Below are 12,791 nucleotides of genomic sequence, written 5' to 3'. Positions count from 1 at the left end.
ACTGGATACAAGTCTGTAGCACTGCAGCTGAAATAGCAGCTTTCCTGTTAGTATTGCTTAGAGTAGAATAAGTCTGAGACTGACCTGGTGTGTTCCAAGGTGCAGGAGTCACCTTCAGGTGACTGACAGAGGTATCAGTCCAGTGATGCACATATAGCCATAAATCAGGATTACCAAATGCATAGGAAGCCCAGCAGATTCTTCTATTAATGAATGTCAGTTACTAATTGGAATTTCCAAGGAGATTTTTCCCCTCAAGACTACCACAGCAGTATCCAAATGAGTTGTTGCAATTGCAGGAGTGGTGGAGGGATCTAAGATCATTTGTTGGTTTATCAAAAGTAACAGTAATACTGCTTAATAGGGAATCAGGTGGAAAATTCAGCAGCATTTCAATATAGCTTTAATTTGAATAAAGTGGGATGTATCTGTGACAATAACACCCTATGAGGGGTCACTGTGACTGTCTCCTCTAAAGCTTCATCCCTAATGTCAACACTAGCTATACATGTTTTGTTTTCAGCTTCCTGAAATGTCATTCTCTGATCAGTAGACAGTAAGTCAGAAACAGTTTCCAAGAAAAATATGATTTGTTTCATGACCAGTACTAGTCTACTAATGAACCACTTGTGCTTCCTGCCAGTGAAAAACTTAGCCAATGATACTTCAGACTAGGCAAGAAAGCAGGGGGAAGAACCTTAGACAATTAACACTTTGTTTAGAAGAACATACAGCAAGGTGGATTACTTGTCTACTTCTCTGCACAGTAGTGTCAGAAACCACTGGAAGAGTCACTCCACTCTGTCTTGAATGTAGCATTTCTTGGCCAGCCCTGATCCTGTGGGTGTCCCTAGATACTGCTTTTTGCACATGAGAACCTCCAATCCTAAAAACTGGCTAATAAACTGACATTTCTGCAGCCAAGTGTTAAAGGAAGTGCTCAGATTTGTCCACAGCACTCAAGCTGGAGCTGTTGCTGTAGAAGACAATTCACAGAGGACTCCCATTCAATCAGCTGAAGTATGTAGCAAGCAGTTCAAGCTGCTTAATGACAGTGGGCTATAGATTCAAAGACATAAAAATTAAAAGCATATTTGGCCACACATGACATGATTTAAAGTAATGAATACTGAAAGTTGATTATGCAAAATGAAATGAGCCATCTGCATTTGATACATGCTGTTATCTGCACAAGGGAACCCTAAAGATGTCAGTGCTACACCACCAACTTATCCAAAATGTGTGGTTCTTACTTTGATTTTGATGTACAGCTGTGGATTTTTGAAGCTTTTTTTTTCCCCTAAAATATTCTCTGGATAATAAGTGGTTTATTCCATATAACAATGAAAGGGGAAGTTACATCTAAATATAGCAAAAGTAGGGCTGAAGATATTGTCTGAGAAGCAGGTCAGTGCAAAAGCAGGCTTTTAAAACCTCCTGGAGTAACCTGTGGTACATTAACCTGAATTCACTCTGCAGCCAAATATCTGTTTTGGTCTTGGTCCTATGTCACTCCCATACTCCCATTTATCTGAAGTGCAAAAAAACCCAAAACTGCTGTCTGTGTGCATATTAGTACATACACTGCCTGTGCCAGTTTGCCTACTTATTGCACAGAAAAACTTATGTATATAAAGAGGTTTGCAGATGAAGAAAATCTGTTTCTAAAAGTTGCTGGTAAGGAGCTAAATTTAGTAATGACGAAGATTGATAAAGCCCCATTCTAAGCTACAGCCTTATAATCTGCAATTGTGTAGCCTAAAAAAAGTGCTTTTTTTAACCACTGTTAATATTAATGCATTGAAATTTATGTGAACTATCTCACTGCCAGTACAGAATTACTGAGAATCCCCGTTGCTACTAGGGGGATTTTTTTTTATTATAACTTTCTCTGGGAATGATTTTGTTTATGGTATTTTTGTAAGCATTTTTTTTATTCCCACTGCATCGGTTCTCTGTGTCCTTTTCCACGAAAAAAGAAGAAGGATTTGTATGAGACACATTTTCTGTGGAAGTATGAAGTACAGGCTTCAGGGATTCTGGAAACAATTTTGATTTTTATCTAAAAATAGAACTATTATGCAATTTGGAAATACAACCTATCATTATGAAGGCAAATGCTCTTAACCTCATCTTTCCTCATGTAAAATTCATGTCAAACACTAAGAAAAAATTGTCACAGATGTATGCATGTTTTATGGGAAACACAAGGATAACTGGTTCAAGCTGCTGCCACCAAATTAACCTAAAATTCAATTAGGGGAATAAAATCATTTGCTTATAAGAAGAAATAGGGTACTTCTTCAAGTGCACTTATTAAATAATCAAGGATGGGATGAAGAGGGGAAATAGAAGAAAGCAGTACAAGAGAATGTTTTCTCCCCTCCAATGTGAGGCACAAGGTAAGATGGTATTCAGCTGCCAGGACACATAAGGTGGCCAGGGGGATGGTGGGAGGGTAGATGGGCTTATTTTTAGTCCATTCCTCCCAGTTCCCTTTTGAAACCAACAAATCTGGCTATAATTTACTTTTGTACATGGAGAATTCTTAAGCTGGTTGGAGAGAGAGTCTCAAGAATGAGTGGTCTTGAGTTGGAGCCACAACCAGCTGGAGCACAGCTCTAGGAACCCTCTATACCATGCAGTAAATTTAGATACAGTCAGACCCTTGGGGCTGAAAGACTTGCAGTCTTCTATCCTGATTGTCCCACAGAATTTCAGAGATGTGTCCCTGTCTAGGTACAGGGAGGAGAGGTAAGTCAGGGAGCATGGGATGAACCACCAAAAGAAAACTACTACCAAAGTAGTTTTCTCTGTGTGAGGGCAGCTGCAGCTGGGGAAGCTATGAGTGAATTTTGGCTGAATTTCAGTTTCCTACCTTTCCAATCGGTTTCTGTGGCCACCTGCTCCTCACACAGGCACCTGTTCTGGGATGCCCCTGCTCCATGGAGCTATGGGTGCTCAGGAGCACTGAGGGATGTGTGTGTGTGTGTGTGTGTGTGTGTGTGTGTGCATTGCTCAGTCACTGTGGTGGCCCAGATCTGTGCTGAGACTGTTGCTAGTTGAGTACTACCAGACTTTGTGGATAAATTCAAATGATCATGGAAGTGAGCTGCTCTTCACATTGGTCTGGGCCATCATGTAAGCATGTCTCTCCCTGAGATCTTTCAGAGCAGCAGCTGCTGAAGCCTGTCAGCACTTGTATTTATCCACACAATGTCCTGCTCATTCTCTGCACTTCCAACCAGATTCAGAACCATGAATTGCAATGATTTAGGATAAGCAGCAGTCATTCCTAAAGATTTCTGGAGATTTTCCTGGCCAAGACAGAAGAGAAATGGCTGTTGCATGTACTGGCTATAGAGCATAGACTGCAGAAGCAGCTACTGCCTCTGGAACCCAGCTGTTCCAGGCTGGTTCCATCTTGGCTGGAACAACTTTACATTTGGTGGTCAGGATTTGAAACTATATTCTTCACTGGCTTGTTCTGGACTTTACCTAAAGGAATGGCTTTCAATGCCATAATCTTCTCCTTCAGGAGGTGATGAATATATTAACTGTCAGGGGTTCTCTCCAGACCCTCTAGGTTTGTGAAGCTGTACCTAGGCTACATAGAATTTCCCCAAAACAACGGATTTTTTTTGTTTGTTTTACTTTTTTTTTTTTAATCTGTATGTTTCTAGTAAGTGGAAGGACTTAGGCAGACATGCAATTATCCAAAATCCAGTTCCTCTTTTTGCTAACATCCCACAACTAGAACTGTGTGCAGCTTGCTGTTGGAGATCTTTTCTGGTTGTGTTCCTCAGTTCAGGGAGCCAACACCCAGCCCCGACCTGCTGAGTGACCTCTGCTGGGTACAAGTGCTAGAGGGCAATGTGCTCCAGGGAACCAGCAGGGATGGCTGTGGAGACAGGGCAGCTCAGAGGAAACAGCAGCAGGAAAGGAGCTATTACAAAGGCTACTGAGGAAGCAGCAATATTCTAGGGAGATTTCTCAAATCAAACAAATGCTGAAGGATTAGGACAGGGCAGAAAGGAAGGAATGGGGAAGCAGAACAAGAGACACATGCCTGGGTAGTAAAAGAAGAAAGAGAAAATAATAATTAAATTAGTCACCCTGTTGATTCATTTCTTCAAAACAGCCTGTATGAAATATCACAACTTTATAGTTGACCGGAATCCTAAAAAATATTTTACAGATTAAACTGCTCTCATTTGTAAAGTTCACACAATTTTCTGTTACATGAGATTTTTTTTTTTTTTTTTTTTGGTTCTATTCTGTATTGCCTATTATTTAGGAAGAGACTGGCAACCACCCATGTAAATCAAAGAGAACCACTTAGTAGTAGCAGCACAGGATGAGACAAGTTAACAACATTACTATAAAAAGTAACACAGTTACTTGCACACAATGCTGGGAGTCTCTACCTGGTACTAAAATAGCCAAAGCAGCCACAACAGGATCACATTCTGTGCAGTCTCCAAGTAAAGCATGACAACAGCCATTGCAACGATGGAAACTTCATCAGAAAGCACTTCTTGTTACACGCACACAAAGGAAAATTTTATATATTATGCAAAGTAGGAGGACAAGTTAGCAGTGATGTAACTCATCAACAGCGAGGGCAGCCACATGCCCTGGTTTCCATCGCCTTTGCAGTGCTGGTTACACCACCTGTGCACACACGCTTGGTGTGTTTATTTTGAAACATTTTGAAATTGCTTATAGGGAGTGAATGGAATGGCAACATTTTCACCACTCTCCTTAGATTAGGATTTTGACCTAAATGGGTGGGTAGCCTTTGGAAAATAAGGCCATTCCTAGGTGGGTGTTCAGGGGCCAGAGAAAGGCAGAGTTGGGAAGTGTCACTGTTCAGTGGCAGAGGAGTTTTTCTAGGGCAGGTAGATGGGACCAGAGTGCACTTACTGGTTCCTGGTTCCTGTGATCCCAGGGAACTGCCAGCTGCCTGTAATTGCTGGCAGCAGCTCAGTCCCTTCGGGGCAGGGAAGAAAGAATAAATACCTTCAGCCTTTAATTATAGCTTGTTCTTACTCCCCAGTTAAGAAATGGAAGCTGCTGATAACACAGTCTGCACAAAGTAGGCCTGAGTTGGGAACTGATTTTTAAAAACACAAATAAATGTGCTCGTTGTCCCTTTGGGGAGAGAGAGGCGCTGGAAACAAATCATGGAGGTGCCAGAGAAAACATTCTGTGAAGAGTAAATATTGCTGTGCCCCTGTTTGTGCCTCCCCATCCCAGCCCCACAAAAGAGGCTCTGGTTACTTGCAAAGTGCCAGCCTTATGGACCTTGGCAGGCATGCACTGGGGCCCATGCACCACTGTCATGCAGACAGGAGTCTTGCTGAACAGGTTACCTGGTTAAGAAGTCCTAACAGCAGCTGGTAGCAAATGCTGCCTAGAAATCAGAGCTTCTGAATTTCTTCACAGCTACAGCAAGGCCGATGAGTTGGCATTGATAACAGAGTTGTTCCTTGCCAAAATAATGTTTGTGGGGTGGTCAAGGTTTTAAACTTTTCCCATTTTGAAACCCAAGATTATCCTGTGTTTTAGCTGAACTGCCAGTGTGGTTCCTATTCTGCTATCTAGGTTGCTGGAACTGGTGAATAAATTCTCAGTAATTAACATTGTACCAAGGCAAACATTGTATCAAGTAAGACAGCATCCTGAAAACAAAATAATCCCAGGAAACCTCCAAAAATTTAATAACAATTTGATAATATTTGTAAACTTGAGAAAATTGACTGTTTATCACTGCATGGTAAAATATTTCTGTAAGTTAAGTGTAGGGAAGCTTTTTTTCCTGGTTTGCTTCTGATCTAAAATCACATTACTCCATTTCTTCAAAGTAGATTAGATTCAGATGGGATATGTTCATGAAAGGGTGGCAATGAAATTAATTTAATGTTTTTAAATTTTGGTATCTGATCAGTCACTGTAAGTTTTTGGTTTTCAAGCTGGAGTTTGTGGAATTGTTTAAGTACTGAAGCACAAAAATGTGTTAGCCATTATATTTTTTCCTGTGGGTCCACCATTTACTGCTTTCTTCAGACATCTTCTGGTGTGATCTGAACTTGGATGTAAGGCTGAGCCTAAGGTTAGCCTACAAAGAGTACTGAAAGCAACACTTGAGAAAAATTTAAATAAAATCCAAATATTTTGATAGCAAAATCTTGATTTTAAATACTGGAATTTCCTGGAATTTCAATCATTTTGCATTGAAAGTTTAGTCTGGAGTGAAAATGGGAGAAAGAAAGGAAAAAAGATTAAACAGACTGTCAAGGAAAATTTTGAATTTGCTGCAAATTGGATTGAGACGTGGCATAATTTCTGGGGAGAAAAAAAGTTGTACAGGAGGCTGCTTTTCAGAAATATTGTATCAGTGGTATTGAACTGGTTTAGAGGGGTTTTTTTGAGAAGTGTTTGCACTGGCCTATCAGATAGACCCAGCCTTGCTACCCCCATCACCAGGCCTGAATGAAAGCACCCCCAAAGGGGTTCCTGCTGGGACAGGAGGGAAGGCAGGAACTTGTGGGGGGGGTGGCAGAGGACAAAGGACAAGTGTACTGGGAGTGCCTGCAAGGTGCAGGGGGTCCTGTGGGATAGTAGCTTCTACCCCTTCTCCTTGATCTTAGTAGAAGAAGTTTATGTGTAGGATATGTGTGTCATCTGAAGGAAGAGGTGGGAGAGGCCTGTTTGAAAGATGGAAAACACAATGCACCATTTTTTCCATGTAAGCTGCAATTTAGGAAATTTATTTAAAGAACTCCAGAGACCAAGATGTGTTTCCTTAAGAGCCCTTTAACCTTCTGTGAGAACTGCACCAAACAGAGAGTAGGTGTTAGTGGTATGGGAAAGGGGAGAGAGAATGGGAAGCTCTTGCAAAGGAATGCTGGGGCAGGTGTTGCCACAGTCCCAGAAATGCTCTACATCTGACATTAAAGGCCCTGAGGAACAAAATATTTCATCAGGCAGGTTTGGTCTTAAATTGATGGTGCCAGCTAGCTCTACCAATAGGGGCTACCTGAAAGGAGACCCAGCAGCATTACTGTGAAACTGTCATTTCTAATTTATACTAATACAATTAATTCTAATATTTAAATTGTCAGTCTTATTAATAACTGTCTAAGGCCATTAGAAAGAGAATCCTTCTCTGATGCAACTGCATATTTCAGATCAGTAGTACAAAATAGATTAGTTTTGCATGACTTTTTATTCTGCTATTCTATGTTTTTTATAAACCACAACTTGTACTGGCAGGACTGCCCTTTAATATTAATTATTAAGCTTGCTTTTATTTCTTATCTGTGATTTGTGCTTACTCTTGACAGCATAAAACATCACTGAGCTAAGCCAAGAAGTGTCAGCACACACCAGCACTGTGCTGGCTCCTGGCAGTGCAAGAGCTGATTAATTTAGCTACTGAAGCAGAGTGGGGAGGGAAAGAAGCCTGGAGTTAATGCAGACTCAGCACCACCATATTAATGACATACTGACTGAGGGTGCCATTTTCTCTTTTTTTAAGCTTAATATGTAATATTCCTCATGGTACAATTCCAATGAGCTACCTTTTCATTTTAAAAAATGAATGCAGCTGTGTGGTAATGGTGGTGGTGTTCTCAAATCCTCTTATTTGGGAATGTCCCTACTGTGCCCCTTGTCAACTATGATTTACGGAATACAGGTGATAATGACACAAACTCTCTCTGCCTTTCAAATTCTGCTGCACAGCTAAAGCAGCCATCTGGGGTGTCTAAAACTGCTGTGTCAGAGCACAGCATCACCTTAGGTGCACTTAGGTACAGGTTAATACTGGAAGGCAGTAAGGAGTCAGATATTTAGCTTATAGGAGACACAAAACTGTATCATTTTACAGCTATGAATGTTTTGATGGTTGCATCTCCTAACCATTTTAGGAGACACCAGGATATCAGTATCTACACAACTGTTTATCAAAGTACAGAAGAAAAGCAGATAGGGCTACAATCTTGAAGTCTTCACTATCTTTATTATCTTTATTATTTAAACCAGGGTATTCCTTTGCTGCAGCATAGTTCTGCTACCATATAGATGAGGCACCAGACACTGAACACAAAGATCTCATCTTTCTTGCCTAACACCACGGAAAGAAGTCTCTCAAATGTGCTTTTGGGTTAATTTCTGCCCACATTTACATGCACAAGCCCCTACTGATTGAATTTCATACATTGGTGGGGTACAATATTGTTATGGAGGGCACAGTTCATCTCCAAATGTCAGTCTTAAGCCTGCTTCCTAAGGTTACCTGCTTGAGATAACCTGCAAGTATATTTGCGTATAATTCTGTGGCCAGTAATGAATTGTTTTTCTCAAAACATTGCTTACTGCTTTCCTATCAAATTACAAGTAATGCTAAACATTGGGCAACCTTACCAGCCCTGCCTGTGAGATGGGGCTGGATTCTGCCTTTGGATTGTTGTCTAAGTTTCCCAATAAGGAAAGAAGCCCTGAGTTGGTGTGACATTGAGAAACCCAGCACCCTTCCAGCTGTGTGTTCCCCTTCTTTCCAGTGCTGAGACAGATTCCTTTCCTCTAGGTGCATGTTCCATGTCTGTAGGTCACCCCTTGGCTAGGAATTGCAAACCAGCTCGGAGCCATGATCCATATAAAAAGGCAAATGCAGAGCAGCTTCTGTTTTCCTCTGGGCTTTCTTTGCACAACCGATAGAGTTAGCTCAATAGAGCTGGGAGACCACTAATATGTAGACTTTGGAGTTAAACTACTGAGCATCTTATCAGCCTGGAATGTGTTACTCTCTGATCTGCTTTGTAGTCATTGTCTGAATTTTCTGTTTACTGTTAATTCTAAGGTGGAGATGTCTTTTATCTCATATGTACAGTGAGGCCTGAATCTTCACTGGGGCCTTTCAACATTTAAAATGTCTGCCAGTGACTCACTGGTCCTCCACTGAGAAACACTTGGGAATCATTAGCACAAGATTCAGCAGCCCCAGGCTGTTCCTTCTCTCATCAGGGTCAGAGTGGGAGCTGGGACATAGACTAGTTGTTGTATGTGAAATATTACAGCAAAAATGACATAGACAAATGTTTCTCCCCCAAAATAACTGCTGACATTGTCAGTGCAGCACACCACTTACTTTGAGAACATGTTGGAAGCAGATAACGTTTCTCTATCAAAATAACTCTCCAACGCTCCCTATAAATTAGCTTGCCAGAGGCAATCTCAATGGTGCTTCTCACTGAAATGCAAGCAAAAGGTCTATCAGGTCTTTGTAGTCTTTTGATCTGCAACTTGCTGCTTCCTAAATGAACAGAAGAGATCTGCCACGAGATCTGGGTCTGGGTCTCACCTTAAAACGTCAAGCCAGCTAAGAATCTTGTACAAAACTTTAGATTTCTGTAGACAGTTTAGCTAAACTCCTATAATCAGGGCTAGTATTTGAGCTCAATTGCAAGCTGGCCCAAACTGGTGAGGCTTAACCGGCATCTGTAGAATGGCATTTCTTTACAAAGACAATTTGGCCTCCCGATCTAAAGGCTGGCACTGTATGAAAAAATGGGTAGAGTACATTCCTGCTTTGATACAGACTGACACACAATTCTTAATCATTTTAATGAGTTACCTCTGTCCACTGAGAGCAGTGTTTACACAGAAATTTTACAGACAGCAAAGTCTCAAAGAGCTAATGTTTTACAGTACAAGAATATAACCTTATAACACAGAACTGATAGGAAAAACACATGCAGTATGCTTGGATAAGAAAATACTGCCTGTGTCTTAGTGCAATGAGAACACTGATATTAAAAGCTTAGCTGCAGCAACTTGGGCTGGAATTAGACTGGAACCACTTTACAGCTGACTTAATTTTTTGAGGTATTGGTACTAGGGGCACAGAAACTGAAGTATAAAATCCTGTGCACTAGTGGAAATAATCTGTAACCTGTTCATGGATATTCAATTTTACCAGCATAAGTCAAAGGGTCCAAAATGGGTAAAATATGGGTGCAAAAAGAAAAATGGATACGAATCATTTGTCCTGTGCTACTCCCTTACTCATCAGGTGGATCTCTGAACTCCTAAGGACTTAAAACACAGGTGATGAAACTTTAGAAAACCACATCAATAACCATGCCTTAAAAAAGAAGCAACTTGTAGTTTTCCTGATGTGTCTGCTAGATAGTTAACTGAAAGCTCTTAGGCAAATGATTTTATAATTATACTAATTTTCTTCCATGGCCACTTATTCTCCTACAAAAATGTAGCTGTACCACAAAGTTATCTACTATCAGATCAAAAAGATCTCCTTAATTGGCCCGGGTCACAGTTTGAAATGTAGTGAGCAAAGATAGTGTTTGGAGCCTTCATAACTATTTATCCACTTATTTTCTCCCACCATAAGTGCTGTTTGATCCAGTACAGCCTAGTATAAGGACTCTTGAGACATATGAGTTTCTCATTCACAACCTACTTCTTCTAAGATCTTTCCTAAACAGGAATGTGTTAATTTGTTTTTAATGTCATTGTTGTGTTTCTCATCCTTTTCCTCACATTCAACATAACAGAAGGAATTTCAAGGCTTTGATCATTAGGGGTTATTTCTGGTCTTTAAAAAATATTTATGTTAAGGAAGTTAAGAAAAAAAAATCGACAAAAGGAAAATAAAAGCTAAGAATATAGGAGGAATCCCCACAGCATCATTTACTGCATTCACTAGCAATGGGCAGAGAATGAAAATCAGCCCTGTTGATGTGAAAAGTCCTTCATCCATCTTTGCAAAATCAGTTCCTCATTTTCAGCCAGTTTTATCTAATACAATACAGTTTGTAGCCTGGGAGTAAGTGCAAAGGTCACAGTAGAGCGCAAATCCCAATAAATGCAAAATGTGATCTTCATTTATTACCAAAAATTAATGAAGAGGAAACTTTTTGTCTATTGCCTGTAATATATTCCTTAAGGAATGTGCATTCTTTCCTTGCAGAAGTACAGACTTGAGGATCTGCAGAAACCTGGTTTTACATTGCTACAAAGTATAGATTTAACTTGTTTGAATTGCACTTTTCACACAAACCCAACTGTCCAAGCTTAATTGAAATTGCAGAGTGCTAACTTTCTGATCAAACAATCAGTGAAGTATACTACTTTCCCATTTTCCCTAAATGTCATCACTGGGGCAAGGAAGTTTTCCTGTTTATAGCAATAAATTATAAAATTTTCTTCTTGTCTGACTCATGTGCCCTAGAATAGTGCTATTATTGCATTTTGCCATGCTCAACCCCTCTGTTCTGATTATTTTTCCTGTTTTGAGTGAACAATGTAGCTCTTTTCAGTCAGCAACTAATCTAGAAATTCAGATTTCAGAAGCTTGAGACTCCTTCTTCTTTTTACATGTCAAGGTATTCAATGGTGGTGAATAGGGCATCATTTCATGACAAGAATAGTAAAAGGCATTTGTAAGCTTTTAAATATGTAAAATTTGCAATCTTTTCAATAAAACTCAAAGATGGATTTTTTTAATCCCAGAATGTAGAAGAATCATTTTGTGATAAAGGCACTTTCTTCTTATTGTAAGTCTTCTCATCAACAAAGATCATTGAAATCAATTCATAATACTTCATTGAAGTTTTGGGAGACACATCAAATGCTTGATAGGATTACATGTGCTTTACTCCTGTAACAACAGAGTAGAACTATGAGGAAAAAATACCAAATCCTAATTAACCTGATTCAGAAAGTCCTAACATAGTCTGTGTCATTAAACAGTAAGAAGTCCTGTGTTCTGAGTCACTGATCTTTCCTTGCCCTTGTCTTGACTCAGGATTTATTGCTGTTGCCCATGGTGCTAGTGGACAGGGTAGAGCTAGCAGCCTGAAATAGAGAACTCTAGCCCAAGTTCTGTCTCACTTTCCCCTTGGCAGCTGGAGGTAGAGGGGACATGAGTAAGGGCAGCTTAATTTCTATTTTCTAAAAAAAACCGAACCAAAACAAAACAAACAACCAAAAAAAAAACAACCAAAAAAAAACTCCATGTAAGTGAGTTTATTTAGGAAAAACCACTTTAATGCTTATGATTTTGAGTAATAATTTCAGAAAGAAGGAAAGATACTTTCAGAGTACTGGCAGATTTCTGACAAACTCGCTCTCCTGTAGCCGCTCTGAGGGTAGCCGAGCGAGGAAGCCGCTTCCAGGAAGCTGAGCTCTGCTGAGGAGGAGCCCCGCAGGCTGAGCAATGACTCAGGCCGTACCTCAGTAAACACCAGCCTGTCCCTCGCATATTTACCACGTCAGCGTCACCCGTGCGCTCCCCGCACGGACGCGCAGTTGCGAGAGTTGGCCTCCCGAGGAGGAACCTCTCACCCAGCTCCTGCTGCGGGCTTGCGTCAGAGCCGCCTCGTAAACACACCTCGCTGGGCAGCAGCACGGCATCGCTCGCCGAGCGCCAGGGCTGCAGCTGGCATGCACGTTGGGAAAGGCAAGACGCTGACACTGTGTTTGTGCTCCCCGGGCTTGTGCAACAGTGCAGTGGCTAAAAAAAGACTGTGGTAATGTAGGAGGATTTAAATCCAAAAAACTTTTCACAACTGCTTTTTGTTTATTTAAAAAAAAAAAAATCCATAAGAAAATCTTAACAATATACTTAAATAGCCACATTCTATAAAACTAAATCTTACTTGATATAGCAAGAAAGCTTCTGTAATATATGGCCTCATTGCTTTGAAATGCATAGTAAACATTTAGTAACTTTTTCTTTAGAAGTATAATATTAATCCAAAAAA

Source organism: Haemorhous mexicanus, chromosome 6 (assembly GCF_027477595.1).
Source record: "Haemorhous mexicanus isolate bHaeMex1 chromosome 6, bHaeMex1.pri, whole genome shotgun sequence".
Classification (NCBI taxonomy): Eukaryota; Metazoa; Chordata; class Aves; order Passeriformes; family Fringillidae; genus Haemorhous; species Haemorhous mexicanus.
The sequence above is the reverse complement of the archived record's forward strand: the minus strand, read 5'-3'. Positions refer to the sequence as shown.